Genomic DNA, 14419 nt, shown 5'->3' with positions numbered 1-14419 from the left:
AGATGTCCAGTCCACCCATGGAGCAGAATCTTTGAGGAATCTAGGGGGAATCTAAAAGATTCCTTGAGCCCCAGATTCTCAACTTCTTAGAATTCAAAAATTGGATAGTCGATTTTACACTATTCAACGCCACAAATTTGATGGTGCATTCAGATTTCTCATTCTCTCATTCTATTCTTCAGCCACTTTTCTAAGTGGAATGCAGGTGTCAACATCCATGTGTGAGCAGTCATGCGATTGATGTCGTGAGATCGATGGTCCAAACAACTTCAACAGTTTGACATCCACTTCTTTAGACGGCCCTTGGTTGTGAGGTATATATAGTGTTCATGTACTTCTTTTGCTATGCATTGTGTTGCACAAATCCTTGATTGATGTTTGATGTGGGATCCTGTTTCTTACTCATTTTTATGATTCTTGTTTGATGTGATGCGGAATCGTCTATGTGATGTACTTGTTGTCATGATTTGTCATGTTATGTTTTGAGATCCCTTTGTTGTATGTTGATGGGATACTCAAGTTGTCATCATGCATGTTTGCATTGAGATCCCTTTTATGCCATGTTGGCGCGATGCTAATCATGCATGAGTTTGTGTCATACTGATAGGAGTCTTTTGACTGAGAGTTCCTGTAGTGGAACGTTTCTTGGAGCCACCCCTGCGTGAGGGAATTTTCCTTGTATGACAACGACATCACCTCTATGTACATCATCACTATTGACAACACTTAATGCAACGACCTACACCATCTTGACACCGGCGCCCAGAGACGTAGTCCCTCCTAGACGAACTCCGTTATCAACGGCTTATGTTTTCATGTGTTGATGATTTTCATGTTCCTCTTCTTTACAACATGCACATGTATTCATTTATGTTCTTTTAAAAATGCAATTTAACACATCACGAAAGTAAAAGGTCTTGGAAGGGTCATTCGTCACACCCGGACCGGGATCAACATTCTTCAAGTGTTGCTATAATATGTTTTATTACTTTTTCTTAGAATAAGTTGGAGTAAATTCTAACAACTTGGTTGAAGTAGACAACAACCTACTTCAAGTAGACTACAACCTACTTCACAATATTTAGTTTATTGGTGCAAGTTGTAACTTTAACTCGGAACCTTTTCAAGCCTTTGTCTTTTTTGGTTCTTATAAAGTTAATTTTGGTCGTACATTTTTGTTTTGAGGTCCCTTTTAGACCTCAAAATTTCTCTAATAGCAAAAGTCAAGTCTCTCTTTTGCACCGACATTGTTGGTAAGAGTGGATCAAGAAAAACTCTACTTCTCAAAGAGTCTTAAGCAACCAAAAAGCAAAGGACTTGAAACAAACAAGAATACAATGGCCATTTAGGTATGTTTCTTTAGTTTTCAAAAGATTTTCTCTCTATATTTTGATTGGGTTTGGTTATGTCATATTTTTTATATTATATATACTCTTAAAAAAAGTTGAAATTTATCAGAAAAAATATAGAATTAATATTGCACACAATGAACTAATGAATTACAAATTCTTTCAACTTTCATAATATAAGATGAGTGCAACTTGATTTTCTCTCTATATTTTGATTGGATTTGGTTATGTCATATTTTTTATATTTCTTTCGACTTTCATAATATAAGATGAGTGCAACTTGATTTTCTCTCTATATTTTGATTGGATTTGGTTGTCATAATTTTTATATTATATATACTCGTAAAAAGAAAATGAAATTTATCAGAAAGAATATAGAATTAATATTGCACACAATGAACTCATGAATTACAAATTCTTTCTACTTTCATAATATAAGATGATTGCAACTTGATTTTCTCTCTATATTTTGATTGGATTTGGTTATGTCATATTTTTTATATTATATGTACTCTTTAAAAAAAATGAAATTTATTAAAAAGACTATAGAATTAATATTACACACAATGAACTAATAAGTTACAAGTTTTTGCAACTTTCATAATATAAGATGAATGCAACTTCTTTAAAGCTTGTAATTTTATTTTAGGAAAAACATATTTTAACCTTCATATTAAGGTTTTCAAAAAAAATTAAACTGTACTCATGTATTTGACAAGAAAAATATTTAAACTTCATAATAAAATTACTATAATTTTGTCCAAAAATTATTATTTCTTTATCAAATTTTAACAAATTATAATTTGCAGAAATTAACTTCAAACATTACCTAATATCCTTTTAACTCTCACTCTCCCCCATAAATGAAACTTTTTAAAATTAGATAGCTAAAAAATAAAAATAAAAAATAACATCTGAAAAACAATTACGCTCCCTTCTGTATCCACCCAATCTCCACTGTTCACCTAACCAACTTTTAAGGAATGGTACTTAAAAGTGATCCCAATCTTATTTGAGTTTACTCTCTCTCATGAAAGGATTCAGGTCACTCACATACCGTACTCGCCGAAGCAAGAAGTGTGGGTGGCCCTACCATACCAGGATAATTCTACACAATCCATCATAAAGAGGAGCGAAGTCACTTACAGGGCGTGCTTGCCAAAGAAAAGCATATGGGGGTGGGCCTTCCCATGCGTGGAAAGATCAAACATGAAGAATCCCCTGCCTTTTTTAACAAAAGCTTTCCGCGTAATTGTTACTTTTCTCGGGATAAGCTTTCCGCGTAGCAATCAATAAATAAGTGGTTGTGACCGGTTATCAGAGTGAAGACTAGGAGAAGGGTGGGAAAGCAAACGAAACACAGCTGAAGCTTCTTGTTATTGGCATGTTGAAGAGGAGAATCGCAGAGCACAATACATCCGAGTGTCAAAAATGGTCCTAGAAAAACTGGATACTCAGAGAACCCAAAAAAGTTCGCAGTTCGAATGCTGTGTTTGCTTAAAAGATCTCAGATTGTGGGCATGGAGGATGACATTGATTTCATTTCTGCATTTGCATAGATATTGCAATACTATTTGGCTTCTGATAGCAGTTGCCATTGTTGGAATGAGAGGAGTGGGGAAGAATTTCATGGTCGAGACTTTCCAACAATGTTTCGACCAGTAAGTTTTACTCGTGACTTAGGGTGTGGCTTTATGCCAAGACCAACTAGGTCTTTTGCTGGACAATGCATCTCATATGTGCCCAATGCCTAATGCATCTCATATGTACCCTAAGGCTTTGCTCAATGAACCCTCAATCAGCCTTGCAATGATATAGAATTAAGAGTGGTGAGGGGTCATATATGCAAAGTGAATCATAGGTGGAGCCACCAAAACCATTGGGGTAGGTGTGAAGTGCACTAAAAGCCCACAAAGAAGATGTAACTGTGGTGACTTGCCAGCAGTTCGGCCAAGCAGAGGCATAGAAGACTTCTTTGATGGATGACACAAGTACTCTATTGTTAATTATAAAGGCCAATAAAGGCCTAAAAAAGATTTCAGATACCAGACAGTTACGCTTGTCACATAACAAAATGTGCGTTGAATATTTTCAATCCCCTTTAGGGTTTCAAGGAGCAACTCGTTCCAAGATTGTAAGTGTGAAAAAATATCCAGTCCCTGAAGATCAGGAATGTCATTGCTGCAATATTTGTGAATAGATATATTATTTTCCTAATGTGCAGAGCGTTTTACATTTTATTATGCAGATCTGTGATTGTACTCTGTATCTGATACAATGTCACTTTATAAGTTTTATCTTTTCCTTACGTTTCTGCTAAATATTTTAGTAGGTTCCTTATGTCTATAATATTCCGGGGTTTGTGAGACAAGTGAATCGCTTCCATTCCTCATTATTCTGTCATTTCATTGTAACCTGTACCATTCCTTCTTATCTGTACGGTCCCTTGGTGACAATAATCTCTTAGTACTGAACCTTGGGCGTGACTTAAACTCAGTGATCACAGCATCTAGATCATATTCAACCTGCAGAGTATTTTCATTCATACTTTAAAAACATTTATTTTGCAGTCATAGTCATTCAATTTAGAGAATAGTATTCCTGGTTGCAATCTGATTAATATCAATTACAAATTTGTTGACAACCATTCAATATCTTACTTATTCTGTATACTCCATACTATCTTATTCTGTATACTAAATAGAGTCTGTATAGTCGGTACTGTCTTCCTTCTCCGAGTTGTTAATATTCATCATCATGGAGACCAGACAATACTTATCGAGTGATTAGAGCCAAGCCTAGAATAAGAAGAGACACAAATGGCTTATTTTGCCTGTGTCTGAGCCACTGCAGGGTTTATTTTGTCCTATTTCAGACTTTTAAGGGATTTTTTTTTGTTCATATTACATTAATTTTAATGGTGAACGGCTATTTAGTTGGGTGTGAATTCACTCAGCGGCCAAAGGGTTTGTTGTTCTGCCTTGCGTTTTGACTAAATTGGTTTGTTCAATTTAAGTAAGTAAATTGTTCATCTCAAAACACAGTTTAATGATTAATGGTTGCTTAGTTTGGTGTGAATTCACTTGAGCAAAGGGCTCCTTGGTCTATTGTTTTTCCTTGCGTCTTGACTAAATTGATTTATTCGGTCAGTGTAAGTAAAACAGAACATCCCAAAATTTTGGGAAGAATAATAGCAGACCAGGGAATAATCTGGTCAACTATAATTGATAAGAGATTGTTAGTAAAGGTGACCTGATCTTGTGAGTTAACTGTGTCCTTTTCCCAGCCTTTTGATTAGTTAAGAAGACTCCATAAATATCTGTGATTTTGAGTTAATTGTGTCATACTGTGTCCTTTTTTCAGCCTTCTTATTAATGAAGAAGACTTCATAAATATCTGTGATTTGAGTTGCCTATTGGTCATTTAGAGTTGGTTTCTAGGCAATTTCTGAATTTTTCCAGATTTAAGATTTGCTGAGATTAGAAGGGATTTTACCATGTTTGGGAGGTTGGCTTTGACCGATTTCTATTTCATTCATCCTTTCTGATTGTAGAATATCCAGTGTTGTGATTCAAAACTCTACAATTGAGAACACCCTTTGTTGTTCCACTGTATTCTTGTGTTGCAAGAATAACATTAGTACTGAACTAAAAAAGTGATTGATGTGGATTATTTGATAGTAAATTGTTAATTTCTATTATGTTTTTGATACATCTTTTCAAATGGTTAATCTTGTTCTCTTTTGACTATAAAAATCCCAAATCTAAATAATCACCTAAACTGCAAGAAAACAAATTCATACCATGTTCCTTTGAGCCCCATCTGGGAGCATATGCCAGTAGAATTATATACATCCACCACCATCTTGGAGCATATGCATGTAGAATTATACTTTTGAGTATAGAAGAAGCTGGAGTTATACCTGTGAAAAACAAGATAGGGCATACAGTTAGGCGGAACAACCGATAAAGTGAAGGCAGGGATGTCCATGGGGCAAAAGCTTTTGTTACAGAGGATTGACATTAAATGAGAGAATCGCAGAGCCACATCTATTCGAGTGTCAAATATGGTCCTGATGTGATACTGGTGCTTCAAGAGCTCATTGATAAGAAGAAAAGGAAAATAATGCAGTTCCCGTGTAATGTGTGCATTGGAGGTGACATTGATGTCATTACCGCATTTTGCATGGATATCAATTTACTGATCCGCTTTCCAGAATAATTACCATTGTTTGGCTGGAAGTAGTGGGGAAGAATCTCATGGTCGACACTCTCCGGGAATGTTTCGACCGTTTCTTTGGGTTGGCAGTGTGGCAGAAATTCCTCGGTGCCTCAACACGTTGTTGATGCTACTAAAGTCTTTGCGCGGAGTAGGCTTTATCTTACAGACCAAAAAGGCAAATTCGCTGATTCCCACATTATTTAGCTTGATAGCGATTGAGGCCTGGCATAATCCAATACCAATGTGGCATTTTGTTGTTAAGGATTAATTTTCATTAATTTTATGGTGGGAAAAGGCTAAAAGAATTGTGGGAAGAAAGATTGTATTTTTTATTTTTATGTGGAAACAAAAAAAATATTACATTTTAGAATGCTAGGCCGAATGCTAGGACTTTAAAGATAGCAGAGCAATTTATGCAGATATTTTGGCAGCTAGTTTTTGGGATAATTTATTCAGCAAGGCTTTTCTTGAGAAGTTGGGAATGTTTGTCGTGAGGTTTCATAGGAAACAGGAAAAAAGCTGAATACAAAAATCAGATTAAAAAAAAAACATTTTGTCCTATAAACTATTTTTAGCCTAATTAACGTTAAAATATATATATTTTTTCTTTCTATATAATACTGCCTAATACATCTCACATGTGACCAAAGGCTTCAATCGATGAACCCTGCAACCACATAGAATTAAGGCTTCTAAGGGACAATATATGGGCAGTTGATCATTGCTGGAGGTGCAAAAAGCAGAAAAATCCCCAAAGAAGATGGCATTGGTGCCTTGCCAGTATTTAGGCCGAGAAGAAACAGAGAAGACTTTTAATGATCCCAAATGCCACACCAGCGCATGCGTACTCTGTCTTACTAATTAAAAGCATTCCTTTCTTGTTTCGCAAATAAGATGAAGCCAGTTCTTTTATGGATGGCATAACTCTAGTGCTAATTATAAAGGGCCAGAAAGGATTTCTAATCTCAAACAGCTATGCTGGTTGCAGAACAAAATGTGCCTGGAAAAGTTTGAACACTCAGTGTTATATGAAAGACTCCTTATAAGATTTTATATATTTGTTGGGAAAAACCCACTGGAAGAGGAAGCAATGCCAGATTTGAATTATTTCTACATGCACATATTATTTGCTTACTGATTTTATAATGCATACTTGTTATTACTATGTATATGTAATCAGTGAGATAAAATCTCAATTTTATACATCTTTATCTTTTAAGCTCAGATATCACAGCATCTAAATCATATTCAATTTATACATCGTATTCATTCTTAACCTAACACATTTAGCAGTCATGATCATCATTACAGTTAAATAGGCAGCAGTATTCCTTCTTGCAATCTAATAAGTACCAATAACCAATTTGTTTACATTTACGAGCTTTCAATATCGCACTTTTTCTATATGATCAGTACTGTATCTACCCTCTTAAAATCGATAACAAGAGCATGAAGACTAGATATCTAGTAATTAGAGTCCAGCCTCAAAATAAGAAGAATTAAGAATGCAATGTCTACCTCAAAAGTTTTTGGTACGGAGTGTTCGCAGCTTACAATGAAAATTAGCAATAAAAAGGATGATGCTAAGGCACAAGGGACTGCACCAATAACAATATAAATTTTATCAAAGTTATATTCAATATATGTGGATAATGATTCAATGGTTTAACCAACACAAAAGTGGCAGGTTCTAATGATCATTTTGGCTTCATCAATACTTATCTAGTCACGGTCTTAACTATTATATGTTTTGGTTTATTTTGTAAAATTTAGAGATACAATTTTTAATGAAATTGTAATTTTAAATATAGTGTAATATCTTTGTTTTTTTTGGGACAATCCTCTCCATAGAGGCTAAGAATATTTTGGAGCCATTTTGAAGTATCAAACAATATTTTTTGGGTTAAAACTTTCTCATTTTAGTGTGGGACCTTAAGATGGATATATAGACTTAGAGACCGTTTCGTCTCTAAAATTTATACCTCTAGCAAGTTGACCTATAGTGTTGACCACCATGGTACAAGAGCATGCCACTCAACCCCCATTACTTTTCTTAAAATTATACCTCTAGCAAGTTGACCTATAGTGTTGACCACCATGGTACAAGAGCATGCCACTCAACCCCCATTACTTACTTAAACGAGGCTATCTATGTGTAGAAATCTACTTGAGGGTTGAGGGAGTCAAACATTATGAGTAGTAGGCATTCTATTCTATGTTATTGAAGTTTGTTCCATAGTTGAGCATAACAACTAGGAGTGGGAAGTTTGAGGGCATAAAGAGTTAAGCTTATGTAATAGCTTTACATGTAGTAGATTTCAAGTATAACTCCATAGAAAATACTTTTTTGTTTGTATTTATATATTTTTATATGAGAGCAAAGAGATAAAGACAATCTCACTTTACTAAGTTTTCTTCCACGAAAAGTTCTAATGTAAAACTTGTATATATTATGGATTGTGTGTATATATTCTTTCTATATCTATTTCTTACGTTTTAACTATTTCATTCATAAAATAAGAAATAAAATTTAACCTAAATATATAGATTTGAGTAATTTTATGAAATATATTATAACAAACTATTTTAATTATTTTCAATTAAATATTTCACAATCGCTTTCAATTCAATATTTTATGAAATATATTATAACAAACTATTTTAATTGTTTTCAATTAAATATTCCACGATCACTTTCAATTCAATATTCCTCCAAAGTGTGATAGTCTTTCCTACCTAATTTAATTGCCTTCCATAAAGTTCAATTGATAAAATTATTTCTGAAATATATAATTTTAAGTTTATTAAAATTTCACTAAGTTTAATTTATTTATAATTGTTATGTGAATTTAATTAATCCAAAACTTATTTTTTTGAACTTTTAATCTATAATTCATCCGGTTATATTTGATATATGTGAAAAGTTTACAAAAATTACCAGGAAGAACACTACATTCATGAGAGCAATTTATCTAAGAGCACTGTATATTGTTTTTTTAATATTAAGAGTAGTACTGAGAGTCTAGAGAAAAATATTATTACTTCATTTTATTGTGTATTTTCATATACATAAGTGAATCAATATAGACTTATATAGATTTGTTTTAAATTCAAATGTATCAAATACAATTAAGATGTATCAATTACAAAATGCCAATTCATCCAAAGACTTAAGTTCAATACCTCTACTGAACGTTATGTTTAAAACTTGTGGGATTTCTCAATATTCCTGGATAAAATATGAGATTTAATCTTGTGACACCTACTTGTGAGTTCTAATTTGAGTAGTAATTAGTTGGCTCAGTTAACTAAGTCAAGTCCAGTTATATTTGATTTAAACAGTTTGTTTGAATTAATGTGAGTTTAGTTAGTTAATGCTTGCATGCATGTAACTTCTGCACTTCAGAAAACTGAATATTCTCTCATAAATAACTCATGCATGTTAGTTCAAAGAAAGACGTAGTTGAGATCAGAGGAGGGACAATGTACTATCAGTTGGATGGATTTTTCCTATAAAGGAAAATCATCCAAGCAGAAGGATTAAGGTTCCTTGAGGATTGTGCAGTTTTACAGGGTGTGAGATCAGTGTGAGAGATCAGTGTTACACTTGGTAACAAGAGAATCACCCAAGAAAAACTGTGCAAGGAAATAGGAGGCTTGGAGGGCAGAGGAGAAGGCTTAGGAGAAGTCTTGATTACCTGTGAGCATCCAGGAGGATTGCATTGAGAGCTAGCTAGCTGTGAGAGCTAAGGCTTTGTGTAATCCTAATATATTTCCACCTTCATTTGTGAGGATTGTACTGAGAGCTGGCTAGCTATGTAAGAGCTAAGGCTTTGTATAAATCCTATGTATGATAATACAGAGAGTGGGGTTTTAGGCTGAGGCTTTCTCCAGGTTATATCTTCTGTGTTATGTTTGATTCCTTCTTATCAATTATATGTGTTCTTATTGATGTTGCTCATGTTCGATTAAGATTCCGCTAAATTGGTTATAGAAGTAGATCAAGTATTTTTCTTTAGTATATTGCATTATCAGGTGATCTACAGGTGGAAATTTCTACATGATATCAGAGCTAGTTGATTTGTAGAAAAATTATACACGATGCCAATCATAATGCCTATAAGAACCAGAAATAGAATAGTACCTGCGTCCATCACCTCTCCTATCCAAAGTATCCAAGGACATACCATCTCTGATCGCGTAATCTCTATCTAGCCTATATGTACCACGAGACGTATTGTGATATGCCCAGTTAGTTATGTCCTCATACTCATGGCTAATCCGAAAGGGTCCTTGTTGCTACAATTCTGACAAACTCTGAAGTATCACTGCATTTATCTCTGCTTGTTTCTCCTGTACCTATATGATTCTATTATTGTCTACCTTACAACTCTTTATTTATGCCTGTACGCTTCTCAGTGTGTTTGCCAAATCAGAAGAGTGCCCAACACCATGTTGCTCATCTTATCCATAGGTAGAGTCTCAGAAACTGTAGTCTACCATCTTGCTAGTCATATTTGATATTCTTCCTACAAGGTATATCATGTCAGCTAAACCCAATCACAACAAACCAATGTACCTTATCATAATTCGAGGAGGATACCTCGTTCGCGGGATCAAAAAATCATCGTAATACATGTATAACATAATCATGACAACATATAGAAATACAATTCATAAGCATATAAGCATATAACCACCATTCTAGCTAGAGTCTATTCATCAATGCACGACCATATCAACTACACATACCATGACCTCATGCATGAGAAAAACCACATCATTGTACACTTGATCACATGTGAATACGAACATGCATAGACAATGCATAATAAAAAATACATTCATGAAGACACACTCCACAACAACACCATCAACTTCCTATGGCGACCTCACTACAACCATAACCCATACCATAAAAATGCAACAAGCACATGGTTTTACAACACACGAAACACATATGCAACTGACATGAATGCATGACCAACACACAACCCATGCAATCCGAGGGGTGAACCATGCTCTGATACCTCTTTATAGTATCAGATATGATGCAAAGAGAGTGCAACCCTCTCTGATATGACTTTGTAACACCCTCCTCTCACATCTACCAAAGTAACCGACCAACTAGGGTAAACATGTGATGATAAATTACTATGATAATCCCTGTGTCAATTAAGGAAGTGAAATCGATGGAAACACACCATACAAACCTTCCACATCAGCAACATAACTCCCAGGAGCCATCCTAACCACTTAGGTAAATGATCCCTTGATATGGACAAGCATGCATCCATGAGGCTCCACACCCTCCCACAGCATGGGTATGCATGCGTTTGGGGACTTTTCTCCTCAAACCTATGCCTGTGACTCCAAAATTTGTGCCACTTTTTTAGGCCCATAGCCCAGGTCAATACCCAAAACTCAATTGGAGGCTTTGAAATGAATTTACATAACATAACAATGATAAATTTGCAACAATATTGACAAGGACTATACTGGACCCCTACCAGCCATGATAGGAATTTTGTCAAACATGTCACAAATATGTAACCTACAAGTTTAAACAACAAATCTGAACATAGGAGTCTCGTACTTATCTAAAAATTTCTAAGAAGCATTGATGCCTCAACATATTAGATGTAATTTCATCTATCAGGCCATAGATACATTGTTCATTCATTTACAAGTAAAAACATGATGAGAGCCATACATAGCCACTGTAATAATACATGTTAATAACCAACATAATAACAACATAAATACCAAGGAAATAACAACCATATAATTCACATATAAACCAATACAATAATCATGAAATAACAAGGTGAAATAACCTCATATTAATGATGCAAAGGCCAACCAGGGTCGAGACCATAGACATGGCCGAGTCAAATCTCTCTTCAGCTAGGCAACCCCGTGCCATATTCCAAGCATGAATGTGGGATATCATAAAACACATAAATCAAAACTAGCTAGGGCTTCCAGAGGCCAAACCAACTCAATCCATCAAATAGTGATTCCACCTCATGGTCAGACATCACAAACCATCACCAGTTTGGTCTCTACAGGGCTAGTAAATCAACCCACAGTTTCCACTGAGATCGAGAATGTTTGTCCAACCAAGGCTCCAGGATTAGTAACTCAACCCACCAATGGGATCTAGAGTATTTGTCCAACCAAGGCTCTAGGAACTAGAACTCAACCCAAGATAAAGGAAACATGAGAACCAACTAGAAAAATAAAGAAATGAACCCACAACACAATGGTTATCTAGGAAATGGAAAGGTTAGGAAAATCCACTGTTAATCCAGGCAATCATCCATGCCAATAATAGATCATGACCAATAAACCACATGCATATGCCATGCATGCTAAAACTAGTGACGAAAACATACTTGCGACTCAGTACCTGCAAGAAAAACCCATTCAAGTTGTTTATCTCGATGTCCTCTTGCACTTTCCTACTCTTCATTTGCCTTCTTGCTCCAAAGCTCCAAGTATTCCACACTCCTCCAAGAGTTCTTCGAGAAAACTCTGTGTCCAAGAGTATGAGAGAGAGAATAGAGAGATAGCTCCAAAAATGAACTTACAAAAGTCTGTGCACTAATCCTCAGAAGCCTTTTTATTAATTAAGCCTCTATTTTCTTCATTTTCCATTATTTTCCTTCATTTTCCTCCTCACATGAAACCTGTGACCTTTCACCTCCCTTTTCTCCTAATTTCCATTATTTTCATAAATTAATGTGTCAAAATGCCATTTTGTCTTTCCAAAGCCTTTTCCATTGTCTTTGCCAATTTCCTTAGCCATTAATTAACCACATGTGATCCCCATGACTATTTTTTTTCCCAACATTCAGTTTGGAATACGTGTCCCATGAACTTGGTAAATATTTTGCCTTTATTAACTTTTATTACATGGATTTTTGACCAAGGTTGTTAAATCCTTCTTGCCGCCATTCTCTTCTAGAACTCGGCAACCTCATGGTTATACAAGCCACAGAAACTACATGGTTTTCTACACCATGATTTTTGCTCATCATTAACAATATCCTTGTAATCAAAATGAACTTTAGAATAATGATACTTCTTATACCTTTCTTTGGCTCTCTCTTTGGAATACTCACTTCCATTTGGAAATGACCTAAAATCATGATCATTGGAGGCTCGTGAGCTACTCTCAACATCCTTCATTGTCTCGGACTTGTTACATGAAGATTTTCCTGTCTCTTCCTTTATGACATAGCCTAATTCTGCATGTCGTGATAATTCCACCACTTGGATGGGATTCACAATGCCTTTCCCATTAGCTCCTAGGCCCTTGCCTTCATATCCCATATTTTCCAATAATCTTGAACCAATGCTTGTAGTGTGTTGTTCAAAAGACCCCAAATCATCATCATCATGTGAAAATGAAACTGAAGAACTACCAACACTGTTTACCTCAATTGTCGATTCTGAAGTAGGTGATGATGGCTTCGCTACACCTTCGTTGCGCTTCAAATTTTCCATGGCCTCTTCTATGGCTTGTAACTGAAGCTCCAATCTCTGCTTCTCTTATTTTTCTTCTTATAGAAGTCTCCTTAATTCAATATTCTCTACTTGAAGGTTCTGATTGATCTCTTCATTTGAATGATGAGAAGATGATGAAGGAAAAGGATGTTCACCCGAGGAGGTAGATGGAGCATCGTGCTCTTCTCTTTCTTTCTCATGTTCCTCTCTTTCCATTTTCTCCTCATAATATGCATACATTATATCTACCATGCTGGTTATCTTGTAGAAGGACTCGTAGAGATCTCTGTCATCCTATATTTTATTTTCTTGTTGAACGTTCAATTTCTGGTTTTCATTCACATGAGCGAGAAGGCTGCTATGATACCAAAATTGATCTAGATTCTCTCTGCTACTGGAATTAACCAAGATATTTTACTTCTATGACGTTAGCAGAATTGTATGTGAAAGAGTATGAAAAAACACATGCATATTTTAAAGAAGAGGAAACATAATGACAACCATCAAATCAAATAACACAAACAACTTGATAATGGAATTCACCTAGTGTGGGTTACGTCTCTGGGCCCAGTGTCAAGAGTGGGGAGGTCACTTCATTAAATGATACAAGATGATGATGAGTACATGGTGCATTCTTTGTCACTACAAGGATAAACTCCCTTAACTAGAGTGGCATGTCTGTCCACGATGCGTTCTCCTATAGGAACTCTCACTCATATGGGTCCTCCTTTAGCATGATAAGATATTAAATTATCACATGAAGTGACATACAAGTATCCTCCAACAGAATGGTAAATAAGGATCTCAACATCAAAATTATCATCTCAGCAAATCAAAAGAAAGACATCACATCACTACATCATATACCTCCACTTCCAAGGATGCCCTGAAAATGCATAACTCTGTTGAATAAATGGAATGCACCATTGAATTCGTGGCACGTAATCATGTCAAATGACTATAAACTCGACCCCTTCATGACACCATCAAAATATGGATCCTCAGGAATCTCAAAGATTCCTTCTCGTTGGTTGACTGGAATTTTGCTTCTCAGATGACAAATCTGACTTCACCATTGCGCTTCTTGCGAAAGCCTGAGTAAAATGAATATAAATTCGGTTTGGATCTGAAATTGTCAAAATTTAGCCCTTAGGGAATCTTTTAGATTCCTCATGATTCCACAAAGATTCCTCTCTACACATTGATTGAAGATATGTTGCTAAAGTAACAAATATGACTTCACTATTGTTCTCCTTGTGAAAAACTAAGTAAAATGAGTATAAAGTCGGCATGGTTCTGAAACAATCAAAATTTGGCCCTTAAGGAATCTTTTAGAT

This window comes from Pinus tabuliformis, chromosome 8 (assembly GCF_031772625.1).
Source record: "Pinus tabuliformis cultivar Carrire ecotype Pingquan chromosome 8, CPIR1, whole genome shotgun sequence".
Lineage (NCBI taxonomy): Eukaryota > Viridiplantae > Streptophyta > Pinopsida > Pinales > Pinaceae > Pinus > Pinus tabuliformis.
The sequence above is the reverse complement of the archived record's forward strand: the minus strand, read 5'-3'. Positions refer to the sequence as shown.